Below are 16,704 nucleotides of genomic sequence, written 5' to 3' on the forward strand. Positions count from 1 at the left end.
TCTCCGTGAGCAGTCTGATGGGATAGGTGAGCCCCCCATCCTGTGAGGGATGCGTCTGTGGTTAGAGTGGCTTCCGCCGCGGGTGTGGCAAAGGGTTTCCCTTTTTCTAGGTTTTCTTTTGTCCACCACCGTAGCAAGAGAACTAAGGCCTGCGAGACCACTACTAGATCGTCCCATAGTCCGCTGGCCTGACACCACTGGCTGTTGAGCCACTCTTGCATAGGGCGCATGCGCAGGCGCGCGTGAGGTACCAAATAAATACACGACGCCATCATGCCTAGCAAGCGCATTGCTTTGCGTACCGTCACCTCTCGACCGGACACATATTGAGGGATCTGAAACAACATGTTTTGAACCCTCTCTTTGGAGGGGAAGACAAGGCCATCCTTTGTTTGAATTAGAGCCCCTAGGAATTGTTTGATTTGGCTGGGGTCTAGGCTGGACTTCTTTTCGTTGATGGAGAAGCCCAACTGGAACAAAAGGTCTACAGTCTTTTGGGTATTGGAGAAGCATGTTTCGTAAGAATCCCCTGTTATGAGCCAGTCGTCGAGGTAAGGGTAAACTGGGATGGACAACCTGCGCAGGTGGGCCGCTGCCACTGCCAGTACCTTCGTGAATACCCTCGGTGCTGATGCTCTGCCGAAGGGTAGCACTCTGAACTGGTAGTGTTTGCCCTCTATCATGAACCGGAGGTATTTTCTGTGCGCTGGCAACATTAAAATATGAAAGTATGCATCTTTCATGTCCAATGTTGTCATGTAATCTCCCTGTGATAGCAGTGGGATCACTTCCTGTAGGGTCACCATACGAAACTTTTGGGGTTTGATAAACTTGTTCGCTGGGCGCAGATCTAATACAGGGCGCATGGTTAGATCCTTTTTGGGTACAAGGAAGTACACTGAATAAATACCTTCCGTTACCTGAGATAGAGGCACGACCTCTATGGCTCCCTTTTCCAGCAGTTGCTGTACTTCTTGTAGAAGGATGGCAAGATGTTCCGGTGACATGCGTCGTCCCCTCGGGGGTTTGTATGTTGGGGAACTGTTGAATTCGATGCAGTATCCGTGGGCTACAGTGGAAAGTACCCAGCGGTCTGACGTTATACCCTCCCATGCTGGAAGAAAGGATGTTATCCGGCCCCCGACCGGTGTTGCATGGGAGGGGATGCGAATCTTCGCGTCACTTGGTGTTGTTAGGGGCTTGGGAACCTCTGGGGGTGGAACCTCGCCCTCTTCCTTTGCCCCGACCCTGTCCTCTTTGACTGTACTGGCCACTACTGGTCTGGAAATTGGTGGCAGGGTACTGTTGCTGCTGGTTTTGTTGTTGGCGTTGGCCATGAAAAAAGCGTTTATTGCCATATCCGCGCCTGGTAGCGGGCTTAGAGATTTGGTCAAGAGTTTTGATTGTATCAAACTCTTTTTTAGCCATCTCCAGAGCCTCATCCACCGCCTTCCCGAAGAGGTTGGAGTCCTCAACAGGTTTATTTATTAAAGACGCCTGTGTCTCCGGTTTGAACCCTGAGTTGCGCAGCCATACGTGACGTTTTAGGACTATTCCCTGAACTAGGGAACGTCCCGCAGTTTCTGCCGCATCCAGAGAGCTCTTTACAATACTCTGGTTGACCTGGGTTCCTTCGCCAATAGTTGAAAGCAGGCGTGTACGTAATGGTTCCGGCGCTTCTTCGGCGTCTTTGCGCAGTTTGGCCCACTGCGCGTCCGCATAGCTAGCGAGCAAAGAATTGTTGTTGGCAATTCTTGCCGAAAAAGGCGGCCGAGGATGTAATTCTTTTAGCAAGGGCATATAACCGCTTGCCCTCCTTGTCAGGTGGTGCCTCACTGGTGGAAAGTGGTACCCCTGCCCTCTTTCTTGTGTTGGTTACTGCCAGGGAATGTACAGCGGGTCTGAGGGTGAAGGAGTGAAAAGTTTTTCAATTCTAGGATTGACCCCTCTGATTAGTGCGGGTGTGGACAGCGAAGGGATGATTCTTCTCCTCACCGAAGCGAGGAGGGGAATTGTCTGACTGACTGGGGGTTTCTCCTTAATTACCCTTTCTACAAAGTCTAATTCAGGAGAGAACTCCCCAGTGTCTAGTTCGAAGTGTGCTGCTTCTTTGCGCAACAGGGCATTAAGTGTGGGTTGATCGTCAATGGGAGACGTGTTTCTAACCGGTGAAATGTCAGGAGGATTTAGGTTCAGGACATCAGTGTCGGAATATATTGATGGTGATTGCCAGGGGTGAGAAGGTCCTTCTTCTGGATTTTCTCCGAAGCCTTCTCCTACCGAGTCTGGGTTGTCCTCCAGACCTTCCTCCTGGTTCCGTCCGTCTTCCTCGTCCATACAATCATCCTCTTCCTCAAAATAATGTTCTTCCCCAGTGAGGTCATACACACTGTGGAAGTCTGAGGCTGTGTCCTGGTGGGGATTGACTAATCTTGGAATTTTGGCCCTGGGGTCCTCCTGAGGCCCTTCTCTTATTCTCTTTGGAGTGGGAGGGTTTTGGGCATTCATAAACCTCTCCATCCTTTCCATGCAGAGATGGAGCCTTTCCATGGTTTCATGGGGTACCCCTGAGCGGTCTAGCGGGGGAAAATTAGTGTCTTGTAGCTGAACACGGTTCGACCTCTCCCATAATGTCGAGGAAAGTGTCCCGTCGCCTTCCGAAAAGCCTTCAGGTGTGTCTTTCGACCTTTGCGTAGCGCTCGACGTGTCTTTCGGCGTACGCTTGTGGGCGTCGGCTACCACGATCCTCGCCAAGCTCTCAGCGACTCGTTTGTCAGCGGGGAGCTGTGGTTTCGACGTTATGGGTGTCGAACGCTCTACGGCGGCATGCGCTTTCTGCTGATGCGCTCCGGCCGATGATTTGGGGGCGGCGCCCTTATTTGCCGAAAGCCCAGTCGCTGGTCGCTTCGAACCCGAACAGTCCGAGGAGGTTGCCGGTGAAACATGCGTCTCCTAGGGCACTGATGCTCTCTTTGCCTTTGGCAAAGAAGAGCCATGGGTTGTGTGCTTATGTGTGGTCTTGTGTGCGTCAGTGTCGCCGGGGTGTTCATCCCCATAAGCAGGCCGTGAGCCGAGCCCGTCGGGGCCGGGGACAGACGACGAAGCGCGTGTGCGCTCTCTAGGGGGGTTTACGACTTCCGTAGCGGAGGTCGTGGTATCACGTTCCTCGTCACTGTCGGAGGTAGCGACGGTGGGTGGAGCGTCGGCCTTCGACATAGCGTAGGCCGCCCACCTTTTGACCCTACGGTCTTTTAGAGTCTTCGGCTTAAGAAGCCGACAAGCCGTGCAACCTTCCTCCTTGTGATCGAGGGGCAAGCAGCGGTTACACCATGAATGCTTGTCCTTCCAAGTAAACTTGCCCTTGCAAAGCGGGCAAAACCTAAAGGGTGTCCTCTCCATAGCTGAGGCAATAAAACGTGATAACCACCCCAAGGGAAAGGAAGGGGAAAAGGAAAGGCATTCTCAGAAAAGAATTAGAAATGTCCCACGACCCCCACTCTCCCTACTATATTTGGCCTGCGAGGCCAGGCCACGTGTTCAGCAACGCCGAAGGATCTCCTCCGCTCGTCCCCTCCATCGAAGATCTTGCTCGGCGGAGAAGCTTCACAACAGCGTCGAGGGGAGGATCGATATGTTCTATATTAATATAGGAAAACGACCAAAGGTCGAGGAGATGAAATCTGCAATGTCTCTCGAGGAGCTCCGCGTAAAGGCGACCAGTATCTGGGCGGAAATAAACAATCTGAGGGACCTCGACGCGTGAGGGATTGTGGGTACAACACACGTCACTATAGGGATAATGTTACAGACACGCCTTGTCGACGTCCCCTTTTCGACTACGAAAAACAAAATGCAATACTCCGCAGTGACCACTGGATGTCGGACCTATGCACAGCATGTGATTCTAAGCAGATTAACAAACATCAGATATATGCTTATTAGTCATTACGTAGCTATTAGTTCAACTAGAGTGCGGCCATTTTAAGATGACCAAAATCGCCATTTTGTTTTCTCTCTCTGCTCTCTCTAACGTTGCCACCTTGCCTCATGTAAAACTGCTCTGCTGTAGTTATTATTCCGCTTCAATTGTCCAAGGTTACTAAAGACATGTTGAAACATTACGCTGGAGAGCCAGACAGAAATGCCCGGTTCCCTCTCTCACATATCCTTGAAGGCAAGGAGCAAGGCATTTTAATCAGTACACAGATGCCAGCGAGTCTCCTTAAAATAGCAATGTACAAAACTAATATTAAAAGGTTTGAATTATGGTCTTCTTACGGCCCCCCCTTTCTGAGCACTGTGAGGCCCCAGAGAGCAAGCTGACCTCTAGAGCGTGAATCGAAACCAGGAGATAGTGAGGCCTGGAATGTGCCAGTCCCCTACGCGCAGCTTGCCCATGAAAACAGAAGCGCTGTGTTCTCTCAAATAAAGAATGGTGTCTGTAAATTCGAGATTGCAAACGGTTACTAAATATGGTGGTCTGAGGTGTCATATTCGTCACCATGGTCAAACATCGCCTCCAATTCAAAGGGAATGATTAGGGGCGGCATCAAATGTGTCATTACTGATTATAAGATCCTCATTTTGTATATATGTAACTGATGTACAATTTTCGCTCTCTTGCGTCCCCCGAGGTCCGTTACACACGTCACGGGGCGTGGGACCATTTGGCCAACTGGGACTATTTGTTTTGCAATAAACCCTAGATTCTGGGAATACAACCTCGTGTCTGGCGTATCAGTTCATGTGTGTGGTGATTGTGTCTTGTTTCCACATCCGAGGGTCCCTCAGGGGCCCCTTCAGCGGAAGGCAGTGACCGAAACCCCCCTGGTCTTTGTCCTGCAGTGTGCCTGCCTAGAGTCAGTTTGTGCTGGATAAATGAATGTCTGGTGATTGGTGGGCTCAGTTAGTATTCCTGCATAAAGGACAAGAGTCCTGGAACTCAGAGTCAACCACTGAAACTGAAGAGCTAAAGAAGAAAAAGGACATCCACAGCTACTTCCAGCAACCGCCAGAGCCATCTGAGTAACCGCTGCAGTCCTGACCTCAATTTCTGTGTGGCAGGGAAGCCCCAAAGCAGACAACTGCCTCGCTTGGACTGGTAGGCGTAACCAGTTACAAGACTAACTGCATTTTGCGCCCTCCCTGGAAGAGCTGTGACCTCTACCACCCGAAATGTACCAATACCTGGGGTCCTACGCCATTTTACAGTGCAGTGTCAACTGAAGCACGGCTTCGTCCCTACCTCTGCAGGCATCCTCCTGGAACTCCAGAGACTGGATCCCGCTACTGAAAGTCCCCTCCATCGAGACATGGATAGAGAACCGCACCAAAGTCTACCGCACGACAACCATCCTTCAATCAGACCTTGAAAAAGGCACCAACAAGCCAGTGCTGCGAAGATATTTGACTGGGTGTCCAAATACTCGCAAGCAACCACCAGATCTATTGCAAATTCTTTTCCTCAGTCACCAAGAGCAAAACACCCGAACCAGGGTCTGCCGTCACGTCTCTGTGGGAACAGTCCTGCTGCACAAGATTCTCCACCAACAAGGTACTGTGCAGCCCCTAATATACCTGGCACCTGCTTTCTTGTTCCGGTGCATCGGAGGGTTGCAGTTAAGCTGTTACTTGCATTCCCTCTTAGGCCTCCATTGAGCTACATTGGTGTGGACAACCCTTTGCGCTCTGTACCAAAGACATCTGCTGCTACTTACCTGTAAATGTGAAGGACTCATAGTGACTGCCTTGTTTGCTGCTTATATGCTTTTCCTTCCTCTGCCCTTGGTCACTGGACCCCCAAGTGCCCCCTTTGACTCTCTAAGACTTACCTAGAATAGGGTTTGACTTCTTAAGACTGACTAAGCAGGGGTTAACTTAAGTATACAAGTTGGTCTATAGTTTGCATACTTGTTTCAGAAGTTCCTACCACTTCCGTGTTACTTTAAAAGTGTTCTAAAGTAATCATCCTTTTATGCTGGTTATATTCTGTGTTTAATGCTACTGCATGATAGTACTTAAAAGTTATAAACTTCAGTGTACATAACATAAATGCTTATTTCTATATACTTGCATACTAGCAGTGGTTTCCTTGTACTAAGTGCGTATTGGCACACCTGCTCTTTAGTATTTATATCCTGGAGATAATAGACAGCCTGGAAAGGGATTGCCTAGATTGCCCAAAATGGTGTCAATGAAATATCCAGCATTATTTTATGCTGAGGACACGGTTATCTTAGCAAAAACTCCCACAGGCTTGGACAAGGCACTAAATACATTTATGTCTAAATGTCAGGAACTGCACCTTGAACTGAATGTAGATAAAACCAAGGCTATGGTGTTCAAGCAGCAATTCGCTAAACATTGCTCATTGTCGATAAAAGTAAATCAAACCAAGCTGGAGCAGGTTAGACATGACTATCTCACCATCAGATTTCACGAATCGGGTGGGTGCTCCCCTGCTCCTCCAGAACCATCAAGGACCACATCATCACCCTCTCTCCAGCCTTGGCAGAGTTCTGCAATCGCTCTTTTGCCCTAGGAACTTTCCCGTCCCTCTAAAGCACTCCCTTGTGCACCCCTCATGAAAAAACATTTCGCCGATCCTTACTGTCTGGCAAACTACTGTGTGATCACCATCACTTCTTTCCTCGGCAAACTCCTGGAAAAGCTGGCCATATCCCAGTTTACTCTCCACACCGAATCTGTTGGTTGTCATCAGTCTGGCTTCAGAGCAGCCAGAAAAGGAACAAGTTACTTACTTGTAACTGTTGTTCTCCAGCATGGGTCTGGCATGGATTCACATGCTCATGAATATTCCGTCGTCAGGCTGGGAATCGTCGGTAAAGAAAAAAATCTGTTTCAGTTTCACTTCTGAACTGTCTTTCTCCTTCTGGACATTCGCCAGGCGCTGCACAGCTTGTGCTCGGAAATCTGGACGAGGATGCCCCTTCCGCCGGCAGGACACTCCACGGCACCTGGGCCATCAGGCGAACACCCGGTCAAGAAGAGGAGAGTTCACCCTCCACCACTGCCTTGTCACCCTTCGTCTCCCCCCCTTCCACCGAGGGATGAGACGGACCCAGAGATGGCAGGCACGGACGACAGCGGGTTAGGAGACCTCCCGTCTCTGCCGCCTAGGGCCTCACCGCCCGACAAGATCAGCTCGTTCCACGCCATGATCTCCAGGGCCTCAGAACTGTTTCAACTAGCCCCTGAGGAGAAGAAGAAAGAAGGTTTCCTGTGCCAACACCACAAGGCTGAGAGGAACACTGTGCTTTCAATTCCGTTCTTGGACGACATTTGGGACGAGGGACTCTCCCTGATGAAGAATCCGTCCTCGACCCCAGCGAAGAGGGACCGATACGAGAATAAGTACAGGGTGCCGGACTGTGCACCCAAGTGTTTGAGATCCCAGCCTTCCCCCGAATTCAGTCGTTTCAGCGGCAGCGAGGAAGAAATCTTCTGGCTCTTCCACATCGACAAACTCCTCACCCCCGGACAATGAGGGGAAGAAGTTAGACGCCATGGGACGACGGGTCATCACGTCGGCAGCGATGAATCAAGGCGGCAAACGCCCTCGCCATCGTGGCGCGCTACGACAGGGAGCTCTGGTTTAAGATCACTCCAATCCTGGACTTCCTTCCCGATGACAAGAGAGCGGAAGCATTGGAGATCCTGCAGAAGGGTGAGGTGGCATCAGACCATGCCATTACAGTGGCCACGGACATTGCCGACACGGGATTCTGGCAAATGGGCAACAGCGTTTCGCTTCATCGGCGAGGGTGTCTAAAAGACACTAACTTCCGCCAGGAGGTACAGTTGAGGGTGTTGTACATGCCCTTTGATGGGGAAAATTTGTTTGGTAACACCGTGGACGAGTCCCTTCAGGCCATCAAGGCGGACGCCGAGATGGCTCGCGCCTTGGGCATGCTCCAACAGCAACGGCCGTCCTTTCGGACCTCCGGAGGCAAGTCCCAAGGTTCCTTCAAAGGCATCGGCAGAAGCTCCTCGTCCTACCGTCAACCAACCCACTGCTCGGCCCAGGAGGCCTACAGGGGCCGCAGCAAGTCTGGGAGGAGGTCGCCATTGTCGTCAAGGTCCCCAAGGCGGCGCCTCCACAGCGAAGCAAGATTGAACCGGCCGTGGCATCAGGCCCCCACCCGCGCACCCTGGTGGGAGGCCAGCTGGCGAACTTCGTCAGCGTGTTGAAGACCATCTCCACCGACCATTGGGTGCTGTATGCTCTCGCCCACGGACACACCCTGGAATCCCAACAAGCGTGTCCTTGCGTACCACCAGTGGCCAGGCAGGAAAACCACATCCCTCAGCTCCTGCTGGAGGTGCGGGCCATACTGAAGAAGGGCGTGATGGAGCTCATTCCAAAGAGGCTCCGGAGTGTACTCTCGGTACTTCCTCGTCAAGAAGACGACGGCCGGTTGGAGGCCCAATCCGAGACCTTTGCCATCTGAACAACTACATCAAATGCCAAAAGTTTCGGATGGTCACCCTTCAGCACGTGCTAGGACAGCTGGAAGAAGGGGACTTTCTATTGTCGCTGGACTTGCAGAATGCCTATTTTCACATCCCCATTCACAAGTGGCACCGCTAATTTCTGCGCTTTGTGGGTCAAGGGCAACATTACCAGTTCAAGGCCCTTCCCTTCGGATAGAAGTCAGAGCCAAGGGTTTTTACCAAGTGCCTGGTGCCAGTGGTGGCACGGCTGCGTCTATGAGGGATACACGTTTACCCCTACCTGGACGACTGGCTCATCTAAGCGAAAACGAGGGATATCGCCATCGAACACACAGCGAAGACTGTCCAGCTGCTGATGGAGTTCTCGTTAACTATGTGAAGTCCTGCTTGATGCCATCGAAAGACGCAAGGTTTCTGGCGTCTCGGCTCAACACGGTGTCATGCCTGGCGTCTCCGTCGGAGGAGAGGATAGCGGCCATCCTGGGCAAGGTACAACGGCTGTTGACCCTGAAGATTGCAAGGGGGAGGTCCATCAAGTCCCTTCTCGGCATGATGTTGTCATGCATATACCTTATTCGGCTGTACAGGCTGTGGGTGCGCCCTCTGCAGGATGCCCTTTCTCGATGCCTGTTGGATTCAGGTATCGGGAAGCTTCGAGGACAAGATCAGTCTCGACGAGAGTTTCCATCGAGTGATACGGTGGTGGGGAGTCCGTGCGCCTATGCCAGCGGGCACAGACTTCCAGACCCCACCTCATAAGGAGACGGTCACGACGGACGCTCCCCCTGGAAGAATGGGGCGCTCGCACACCGGAAGTCTCCATGTAAGAGGCATGTGGCTACCGGAGAAGTCTTTGCATATCAACATACAGGAGCTGCAGGCAGCGTTTTGGGCCCTCCAGTATTTCCTACCGTTCCTCAAGGGCAAGGTGGTGCTGGTCTTCACGGACAACACCACCACAATGTTCTACATCCGAAAGCAGGGGGGGCACCAGATCCCCAGCGCTTTCCAGAGAGGCGCAGGACCTATGGCACTGGGCCGTTGCCCAGGGGATGTTCCCCATACCGTTTCATCTGGCAGCAGTGAAGAACACAGTCGCCGACTCCCTTAGCAGGGAGCTGCGCTCTTGCCACGAGTGGGAGCTTCGGCAGGACCAAGTGGATCTTCTGTTCGGACGATGGGGCAATCCCCAGATCGATCCATTTGCGACGAACACCAAGTGCCGGAGGTTTGCCAGCAGGTTTCCTCACCCGGGGAGCATGGGGGATACATTCTCATTTCCCTGGGATGGCCTGTTCCCATATGCGTTCCCTCCGTTGCCGTTGCTTCTTCGACTAATCAACTCAGATGGTCCAGGTGCAGGATGATCCTCGTCGCACCGGCATGGACGAGACAGATCTGGTACCCGGACTTTCTGGACTTGTCAGCGTCCTCCCCCACCCCCTGTCAAGCTACTGGCTGCCACAGATCTTCTCGCCAGAGAAGGGGGCACGATTCTGCACCACGATCCATGGTCGCTGAACTTGCAGGCCTGGCTCCTGCAGCACTAAAGTGTGGGAGATATGATATCCCGGCGTACTGCAAGGAGGTGCTTGCCAAGGCCAGGGCTTCGTCTACACTGAAAAGCTATGGGCATAAGTGGAAGAGGTTTGCCGTCTGGTGCCCTGCACAGAAGATCGAACCTCTGCGAATTACGGCTCCGCAGGTGCTGCCATATTTGCCGTCACTGGCCAAAGCAGGTCTGGCTCAATGTGGTTCTGACTAGACTCATGGGTCCTCCATTCGAGCCTATGCACTCAGCACTGCTGAGGTTTTTGTCGTGAAAAACAGCGTTCCTTGTGGCCATCACCTCTGCATGACGAGTGGGAGAGATTCAGGCCCTGTTCTGTAAGCCACCTTACTTGACTTTTCACGACACAAGGGTAGTGCTGCGGACGCACCCCTCCTTCATGCCCAAGGTGCCGTCGGACTTTCATCTGAACACGCGCTTGGTGTTACCTGTGTTTTTTTCAGCGCCGGCTGAAAGTACTTTGCACTCGCCGGATGTGGCTAGCACGCTGAAGTTCTATGTGGACCGCACAAAGAGTTTGACGTTGCACCTTTTTGTGAACTTTGGCCCTGTGAACAATGGGAAGGACCTCTCCAAGGCTTCCATTTCCAGTTGGCTCTCCGGTTGCATCACCCATTGTCACCGGTTGGCAAACCGACTGTTGCCTGGCCATCTGAGAGCCCATTCGACCAGAGCGATCGCTGCAACTACGGCGTTCCCGTCTGGTGTGCCCCGGCTGGACATCTGCAGGGCTGCTACGTGGAGGTCGACGGACACCTGCACAAGGTTCTATTGCGTCAACGGGGATTCCAGGGAGGGGTATAGAGTCGGCCAAGCAGTGCTGCACAACCTGTTCGCTTGAAGGTGAGCCTAGTAAGGAGGTAAGAGATGCTTAATGTTGAGCCTTGTCACCTACCGTGGTTGTTCATGTATGTACTGCTATGCATTATTTATTCACGAGCATGTGAATCCATGCCAGTCCCCATGCTGGCGAAGGAACAAGTTACTTACCTGTAACTGTTGTTCTCCAGCATGGGTCTGGCATTGTTTCACATGCCATCCTTCCCGCCTATCCCTCTGCGGCTCTTCTCTTGGTCCTACTGCCACATCACATACTACCAAATCTGAAGATGGCCGCCAGAGGAGGGGCTTAGGTAAAGGGCAGTCATTGGCTGGGGGCAGTATGACCCAGAGACCAGTGATTGGTTGTTAGGAGAAAGACAGTTCAGAAGTGAAACTGAAACTGATTTTTTCTTTACCGAGGATTCCCAGCCTAACAACGGAGAATATTGATGAGCATGTGAATCCATGCCAGACCCCATGCTGGAGAAATGGAAACTGCTGTCCTGAACACCCGTGAAGATCTGCTCGCTAATCTCAACTCTAGTGTTCCTTCTGTCCTCATCTTTACTCTGCTTTCGACACGGTCAATAATGCCATCCTGATAAATTGTCTGAGTAAGAACCTGGGAATCACAGATAAGGCATTTGCTTGGTTGATTGCTTTACTCCTGGACCGACCCTCCTAAGTTCAACTTGGGTTCTTTCCCTCCACCACCTTCTCTCTCCACATGTGGTGTTCCCCAGAGCTCTAACCTCTCACCATGGCTTTTCAACGTCTACTTGGCCCACCTCATCTCTACCTCCTCTCCTCTCGCTCATTCCTATCTGCGAATCAGGAGTGGTGCGCCTCCAACGATCTCTGCCTTAATGCCAGTAAGACTGAGATCCTTCTCATTTAATCCCTGCCCTGCATTCCCTCTTTCACTCTGGCCGCCCTCCTTGCGCCCTATTCCTGTGAGGCAAAAAACCTTGCTGTCATCTTCGACCCCACTCTCTCCTTCTCTCCTCAAAGCACAGACATCGCTAAGAAGTCCCACTACCACCTGCACCTCCCCTCAGAAGTATTTTTCCTTTTCTCACTTTCCCCCAGAAGCTCACTGTCTCCAGAGCCCTGGTTCTCTCTAGGCTGGACTACTGCAACAGCCTCTTTCTCAATCGGTCTTCCTCTACTCTCCGCCATCTGCAATTAATCCAGAACAGAACTGCAAGACTTATCCTTGGCCTCAAGCCCAGGGACCGTATCTCTCCAGCCCTGAAATCTCTCCACTGGCTCCCGGTGGCTGCAAGGATCAAGTTTAAGACCCTCTGCATTGTCCACAAGGCTTTCTGGGGCCAGGGCCCATACTACATTTAACTCTCTCTCCTCGAGCCCATTGCTCAGCCATCGCCAACTCTCTAGGGGGTCAGACGCTTCTCCAGGCAGAGAGTGGGTGGTAGACCCATCTCCTCTGCAGGTGAGTCCCTCTGGAACGACCACCCTGTCCAGCTTGAGCCAGACCACCTGAGGTTCTGTAACCAGCTCAAGACATTCCTTTTCACTTCTGCTTTCTCCCCCTCTCCTCTGCTGACCTTCCTGTCTGCTGCACTGACATGCACCAGCCCTCACGTAAACATGAAAAAAGCACAATATTTGTTGTTGCTACACAAAACAGTGCTCTAGTACAGTTTCAAAAGACGAATTGTCCCCCCAAGTATGGCGTAAAGAGGACGCAACATACCGAAACAATCTATGAGAGACTAACACACAGATAGATAACATTATTCTGAAGCTTGCATTTTGGTACAAGAACTTCAAAATCTGTTTGATGGTATAAAGGGTCATAATGACCTAAACTTAGAAAGAAAACCCAATATGGAACAGTACGTAAATATTAGCAACGACAAAGAATGGAGGATAATGGATATAATAAAAGGGCATATGCAACTCTTTTCTGAAGTTAACTCAGAAGAGGCAGGGACTGCAGGAGAAACAAGCAAAAGATTGAACTCCTAAAAGAATTTGATGAGATCACTAACCCCTTTGTTTACAAAGGGAAACGGATGAAGATACCCACCGAGGGAAATCCTGGTAAACAAAGATTAGTTTTAAGAACAGTGCCAATGCAAGACGTAAAGAGCTATCAAAAATGGTACATAATTCAGTGGTGCCAAGTAAAATACTGTCAAAGAAAACTACAAGAAGTTGGAAAAAGTAAAGAAGGAAATGCTAATGAAAGGAAAAGAGGACAATTTAGAGGAAGTAGCTCTGGAATGAAAAGGTCTTCAAATTTCAGGAATGCATAGCTAAAGGAATCAGCATTAAAACAAAGTTAATGGACCATGATTCCAGAACTGGAATTAGGTTGTGTGAAAATTAGAATCCTCAATGTCGCCCAATATAGAGCATATACCAAGACATTCCTGAAGAAGGTCATCATGACATCTCTACGGAACATGAGGAAGATAAGCCAAACAAAATACAGCATCCACTAAGCCTTAAATGGACAAACTTTCCTGGGAAATGATAAAACCCAAGAGCTCTCAGACTCACTACTTACCACTCAAAAAGAACATATACCTTGACCCGAAACCCAGTTTAGGCGCCAGGGGCACCTTGGTACAGATACCAGTCAGATCTTCCCAACACCTTGGGTAGGTCTTCAAAGCTATTCATGTTGGCTGACCGGGCTGGCAAATAGCCTGGAAATAACAGATAGCCTTTCCAGGATGCATTTGAGAAAGGTGGTGAGAACAACTGGGTACACACCATAGGCTGCTGCTTCTGTGTTAGAAAGTCCGGGAAACCCATTGGTGGGCAGGATCATGCACCAGTGAACTCTATTCAGATGTTTGAAGCGCCAAAGTGAATCACACTGGGATCAATCAGGTCAGGCCTGCTGAGGAGACAAGCACCAATGGCACATGTGTATGTCAGCTTCCGAAAACTGTCAGGCACTTAGAAGATCCTATTAAACAACATGCTTGAGTCATGACCAGAGAAGTCAGCAAGAAGTGCAAAGGAAAGAAGCCCACGCACCATTTAAAAAGAAAATAATCAATCCTAGGGAAGGCGAAGTGCAAAGTGTGAGGCACAGAAAAACACATCCAGTCTCCAGTACGGACTAGGTAGTCTGGACAACTGAACCCTGTGGATGAGGAAGGAGGAGCCATGGCATGCACAGAGCTGGGCATGTGCACTGGGTTTCCCTTGAAAATGCTCCAGTCTCTGCACTATGCAGATGTCCCATGAGTCTGGGGAAAAGGGGACAAACTTACCAGCACTAGAATTGCTGGCATAATGTGTGACAGATGCATTATGATGAGGGCAGGAACAGCATGGCAAAGGCAAGAAATTGAGCAGCAAAATGAAATATGCGGCACATCGCCTTCCGAGAGAAAAGTGCAAGCAGGTAGGGAAAACATGCACCAAAATGGTGATCAAGACATACAGCAACATGCTAAAATGCATTACAGTAACTGGAAGATGTGAATCAATTGAAGGTATAAAGTCACCATCATATTGGAAAAAAAACAACGAGAAACACGTGTTTCATGCTAAAGCATGGTTCCATGTTTAAAAGTCAACTTCGATTTGTGAATGTGCCTGACGGTAGACTACTGAAAGTCGACCTCCCCAAAGCCATTGGCCATTTTTAAAAAGGCATGATTTGCTTTTCTTTTAAATGTTGTTTTTTCTTTAATTAGAGTTTCTCCCAGCACCATGTCCCATTTTGCATTTCCTTGATTACCTCTCTTCTTCCCCGCTGCAAGGCTAACTTCTAAATCGAACCACAACCTGTAACGCCGCCAAACTGTAACCGCCTGCAACCTAACCACAACCCTTACACCTCCGAACATCCACTTATTGCAATAGTCAACTTTCGTACGTCGACCTTTAAAATGGCCGACCTATACCAATGCCATATTAGGCAGCATCACATTTGAAGGTTGGCTTTTGCATACAAGAGCAAACATAACCGCCTTTTTGATGACTTACTCAAGATCAATTAGAAATTCAACAAGTTAGGCTGGTTCAACTCTACTTATTTATTTGATGTGTACCTTGGGAGAACTAGCAGATCTAAACTTGTCTAAAGCAATTTAAAAAACATTGAGCAGCTCAAGTATGTATTTATTCAGTTAACTAATCTAATTGTGTCATTAATGGGCCATAAATGTACACACACAGTGATAACGTGTTAGTACAGTTTTTCTGCAGACCTACCAAAGACCTTTTGTTTCAGTTTTCAAAATAAGCCTCCTCCAATACCATTGCAACAAGTCTGTTTCAGCTAACAGGGTTCTGAATAAGATTGGACTCATGTCTGAAGGGTATCAGGTAATATTATCCCCATAAATAATGTCGCAATACATATAGTCGCCGGGAAACGGCATAGGCGACATTATTTCGGGGTAAATGGGAGTGGAGATACGGGGTGTCCCCCGCTCCATTTAAAAAAATGTGGGCGTTGGCAGGGTGTCCTCCGCAGGTTCAATGTGGCAATATTGCCGCTAAAAAACTGCGCCATTCTTGTATGGCAACATTTTTGTAGGGATATTATCACATGGAACCGTCTGAAGTCCTGCAGAAGGCCAATTGTGAATAAAGACAACGCAGAAACAACAAATGACAATGCCATAAGTATTTGAAGAGTAACAATAGACATTGTTGCTTTCTTAGTAACATCTGATCTTGGTGAACCATTGTCCATTTCCATCCAATATTTGCCTACACTATACATGAATACATTTGTAATAGTGACTGTATGATTATCTCACAACACCCTTCACTTTGCCAGTCATTTTGACACCCACTGTATTATATTGCTTGTAAAAATATTGCATGACCAAATAATTGTTAAATGTCTTAATACCCATTTCTAATACCAGTTTTTGTTTCCATAACCAGCACAGAGACATTTTGTAACACCCTGAGTTTATAGTGCTACAAGATCAAACGCAACCCACTTCACCCTGGACAATTTGCTTCACTTGTATCGAGCCTGCTGCATTTTGAATTTTGCCTCTGGCTGTGGTCATCGAATGGTGAGCATTCTTTTTATTGTAGCAGGCTGTGACAGCATTGCCAGTTCACCTGAATGATTTTCCTGGGAAGGGTAGCTATATAATCACACGTTAGTCCTTCAAGAGTTCCAAGAACTCTGTGACTTGGACAAACTTCAAAGGAGGGACGAAAGTGCAATAGGTTGGCTGGACATCAAAAGGAAATGGAGGGGTGCATGTTTGTGTCAAGCATTATTCCATCTGATCAATATCATTCCTTAGAATAGGCAACCCTTGTTTCAATTTACAAATAAGCTAGTTTGAGGCAATTATACGCTACTCACCATTAAGAGTAAGGGCACTGTTTTAAGTCTAAAGCTACTGCCACAACCGCAAATTGGATTGAGTTGCAGCTCCTACTGTTGGTATTGGAGACAGTCTCATCAACATACTTTTCGCAAAAACTGGAGATAAATGCAACTTGAATAGCATGAAGTGTCTCAGTTAAAAGGTGTATAAGGAGCATCATTTAATATACAGAGAAACGCCTGAAGTGTACAGCAAAACAGTTAAGGTGAAAACAAACATTTCATCTGATTTGGTTTTCCGAGACTAGTTCTGCAGAAAATGTTGGCATGTTCAAACAATCATTGATCCCTTTCATACATCAATGAGGATCACATATATGGTTTGAAATTAGAAACGGAAAAACAAAAAGAAACTAATGTGCCTTGTAAACCGAGAAAAAAAATGGAGTCCCTGCAAAAAAGAAATAAACAACCCCTCTAAAAAGCTAACAGCCTGGCCTAGAGCATTATGGAAAACAGGTGCAATCGGGGAAACGTGGTGGACATG

The 16,704-nt window shown here is 49.1% G+C and overlaps 1 protein-coding gene across 4 annotated transcripts in view; it reads right to left on the minus strand.

The window, feature by feature from the left end:
* Nucleotides 1-16,704, minus strand: part of MACROH2A1 (macroH2A.1 histone) — a 350,602-nt gene that overhangs the window by 104,503 nt on the left and 229,395 nt on the right. The gene's annotated exons all lie outside the window — the stretch shown is intronic.

The sequence above is a fragment of the Ambystoma mexicanum genome, chromosome 3p (assembly GCF_040938575.1).
Source record: "Ambystoma mexicanum isolate Mex_15411 chromosome 3p, UKY_AmexF1_1, whole genome shotgun sequence".
NCBI lineage: Eukaryota > Metazoa > Chordata > Amphibia > Caudata > Ambystomatidae > Ambystoma > Ambystoma mexicanum.